Source organism: Sorex araneus, chromosome X, assembly GCF_027595985.1.
Source record: "Sorex araneus isolate mSorAra2 chromosome X, mSorAra2.pri, whole genome shotgun sequence".
Taxonomy (NCBI): domain Eukaryota; kingdom Metazoa; phylum Chordata; class Mammalia; order Eulipotyphla; family Soricidae; genus Sorex; species Sorex araneus.
The window spans coordinates 133,466,830-133,471,026 of record NC_073313.1 but is presented as its reverse complement, the minus strand read 5'-3'; the positions used below and the strand labels follow the sequence as shown (position 1 = coordinate 133,471,026).

General features: G+C 34.9%; 1 non-coding gene across 1 annotated transcript; it reads left to right on the top strand.

Annotated features, from left to right (window-relative positions):
• Positions 1-3,832: 3,832 nt before the first annotated feature.
• Positions 3,833-3,997, top strand: LOC129400262 (U1 spliceosomal RNA). Its single transcript, XR_008627569.1, has one exon. It is a non-coding gene; the product is annotated as a U1 spliceosomal RNA (small nuclear RNA).
• Positions 3,998-4,197: the final 200 nt, after the last annotated feature.

The following is a 4,197-nucleotide window of genomic DNA, read 5'->3' as shown; positions in this document are numbered from 1 at the left end:
ATGCCCCCTCCTGTCCAATCTTTAAAAATCCAGTTTTGACCTTTTTACCACAAATTTTGTAGATAGGGAGTGTGAATGTAAGTGACAGTGAGGTTATCATAAACTGTAACTTCCCAGATGTATTATGTGTGGCACCCAAATATCTCAAATATTATTCTGCCTCCATATCCTCTCATTTCCCTTAATATAAATGATAAGTATAGAAAGCTCACTTACATAGTCTATCATTAACACCACTTTAAGTTAAACTAATTAGTTATGTGATACATAATCAAAGAATAACAATGTTTATAATAATTGTCTAGAGAAAATTGTGAGAATAAAATCAAGTAACATAGTTAAAAGAGAAAATTAAACTTTGGATAAAATAAGTTTCTTTGTGTGCTATAACAGTATTACAATAGATAGGGCACTTGCCTTGCATGCAGCAAACATGGCTTTGATCTTTGGAACTTAGTTGCTGAGGCCTGTCATGACTGTTAAGTGAGTTAGAGCCAGGAGTAAGCCTTTAACATCACTGATTGTGCCCCCTCCAGAAAAGAAAAACTTCCTTTGATTTTAGAAAATGTAGTTTTGCATAAATTTCTCTTAGTTTTAAATATGAAAACAGTATATTTTGGTAGACAATATTCAAGAGACTCTTCTCAGAACTTCTTGGTCTAGATTTATATACATAGGAATGAACTGTAAATTTTGTTAACATGAAATTCTTTGAGCAGGATAGGCCCAGAATATTGTATTTTGAACAAAATTTAAAATGATGTGAATTCTGTTTCTCTTCTATTAATTACTTTTTAAGTAAAGTGTCAAATTGAGATGTAATCTCTAAGTTCTTCCCTTAAATGTATGCTGACAAAATCAAAATAAGGATTTGGTAGTTAATTTTGTACAAAATATGAGGTGATCCACAGAATTGTTGCAAGTGATAACCACATATTTAGCATATAGCCCACTTACCATGTTTCCAGAACAGTATGAGATTCATGCCATCAAATTTGTAATTTACTCATATTCAAACCTGGTCTAAATAAAAACAGCATTAATTTATTTATTTGTTCCTCATTTATATTTTTATATTTGTACCTTATTAATTGTTGGGGAAGGGCCTGGGCACCCCCTGCCTTAGTTCCTGTAAACAGGAATGAGTGTGGAGAAACGTGGCGTGAGGGTGAGTCATCCCCTGACAGCCAACCTTGACAGGCGGCCGAAGGGCCACCATGCTCTGGCGGCCAGCCTGGAAAGGGGGTCGAAGGACCACCATGCTCTGGCGACCTGCCTCGAGAGAAAAGTTGAAGGGCCACCATGCTCTGGCAGCTGGACTCGAGAGGAGGCTGAAGGGAGGATTGGCTCGTGTCTGCCATGGCCATGCTCAAGGCCACATCTGCTTTCCCATGTTTCTCAAGGCTGAGAGAAGGAACCGAAAAACAAGTAAGATAGGCAAAAATAAAGATGCTCTCACCACTTAATAATGTTTATGCCACTTATGTAACCTGCTGATCATTGCTAAGCTAAGACTATATAAACCTGCTTGGATTTCAATAAACTTGCTGTATGCCGTATATAGCATGCAATCATCCCTAGCCCACTCAACCCTCATTCCCTCTCTCCGGCTGAGGTTCAAGTTGGCCGCGCAGGCTGTGACAATTAATATTTTATAGTTATGACAGAGGACTTTCCCAGTGAAACATTTCCTGTTGGGAGTGATGGTTTTGTGCTCCATTGGGTGGAGGTTGAGATCCTCCTGAGTGCCAAGAATGCATTTCACCTATTTGAGAGAACACCATAGTCCTCCAATTTACATGTTTATTCTCAATAAAGTCACTCTGGGCTTTTTTTCTTTAATATTACAAGTTCCAAGTGCATTTGCTGAAAGAAACAAAAGGTGGGACTCTGTTTCCTGACCCATTCAGCCAGTCTTTGTATTTTAATAGGACAGTTCAGTTCATTAATATTCAAGGAGATTAGTGGTTTGAAGTAGTTTGTTTACATTTTTCTTTGCGGATTTGTCACTTTTGCTTTTTGACATTTGTTTTATAAAATTTCATATTCTCTGCAATACCAAATTTGGTGCAATAAATGGATGCAACATCTGTTTCTCTGAAGCTGTTTTTATCCCTTCTTCAAATCTATAAAATCCCTGCATAATCACTACTGTCTCTTTGCATATAGATGTGCAGTGCCAGGGATCAAGCTGGGAGTAATCATGAACAACTCAAATGCATGAACACTTGTGCTATCTCTCCAACCCTAAACAAGAAATATAAAGGAAGATTTCTTGATGTGATCAACATACATGCAATGACTCACTGCCACCGAAAACTTAGGCTATAATTCCTGTACATATGTATTTATACATACACATTTACAAAAATTATCATCAAACCAATTATTTCCCCAGAAAACAAAGTTACAAATTAAGCATGGAAAGAAAGTGGGAAAACTCTAATTGGAAACTAAAGAATGTACTCTTTACATGACTATTAGATCAGAGGAAATCAAAGAAGAAATAAAAAAGATAATTTAAATGGATTGAAAATGAGAATACAAAATATCAGAATCTATGTGACATATCAAGAGCTGTATATTAGGAAGAATTTCAAATTAATGACTTACATTTACAGCTTTAAAAACTAGAAAAAAATAAAAAGTAATCCTAAAATAAGGGGAAGAAAGAATATACCAACACTTAGAGCAGAAAATAATGCTAAAGAAATCAAATAATCAATCAACGATCAATGAAACTAACGTTTTTTTTGTTATGTAGTTTTGATTTGTTTTGAGCTACACATTGCAGTGTTCAGCGATTACTCTTGGCAAACTTAAGGGAACATAAAAAGATATGAAGATACATGAGTTTGCACGTGGGTTTAGCTGTATGCAAGGTGAGTGCCTTATCTGATTTCTCCAGTCCCCAAAGATATATTAATATGTGTATATATATATGTGTGTATATATATGTTACTCAAAGTAGACAAATTTTTATCTAGACTCATTAGCAATACAAATAATCAACAACACCAGGAGCTGGTTCTTTCAAAATATAAATAAGAGAGACAAACCATTGGCTAGTCTCATGAGGAAATAAAGAAAAAGTGCTCAAATAAATTGTATCAAAAAAGATGGGGATAAATTACATTAGAATCACCAGAAATCCAAGACATCATAAGAACTTGCTATGTACAACTCTTCTCTGTTAAGCTAGAGAGTCTAGAAGAAATAAACAAATTCCAAGCATCCCAAAACTGAATGATGATGAAGGACAGAGCTTGAACAGGCTAATTACAAGTAGGAAATTGAAATAGTGTTTAAAAATCTTCCCAAGAATTAAAGTCCTGGCCAAGATGGATTTATGGATGAGTGTTATCAGACATTTAGAAAAGACTAAATGATATTGATCCTTAAGTTTTTTCCAATCCAACAGGGGAAATAGAATTCTTCCTAACACTTTCTAAGAAGCTAACATTTCACTAACATTCAAAGCTGACAAAGATATTACAAAAAAAGAAAATATCAGACCAATCTCCCTGATGAACTTTGATGCAAAAATCCTCAGCAAAATCTTAGAAAAACCAAATCCATTAGCACATAAAAATAAAAAACATACTTGAGCAAGTGGGTTTTATCTATGGATGCAAGGGTGATTCAAAACATGCAAATCAAATGACATAATACACCACATCAGTTAAAGAAAAGATAAAAATAATAAAATTATATCAATTGATAATGATAGAGCTTTTGACAATATCCATTAATGGAAAAAGCCTTCAAAAATTGGAGGTGTTGAAGAAAATATTTTTGAATTAATAACTGTTATCTGTAAAATCCCATAGATATACTTATCTGGCAGACTGAGATACTATGATCATAAAAATGGTTTTCCCAGGTCAAGGCTTATTCATTGCACTCCAGATGTGCTGAAATCTGCAATTTCCGTAAAGATGAGATACTCAACTGCATAATTTTAGATACCGAGAGACTGTGTTTGCCCTCTCCCTTGTTTAAAAGAGCACATATGGTTTGTGATACAGATGCTGAAAGGTTATCTTGTATATCCTTTAACTACTTGCAACACTTAGTTCTTGTCCAGAGTGATAATTTCCAGCTAGTATTGTCATACTGGATCCTCCTGTATTTAATTACCATCCATCTCCCACACCCTTGACCAACCATTGACAAGTACTCATGTATCACAAACCA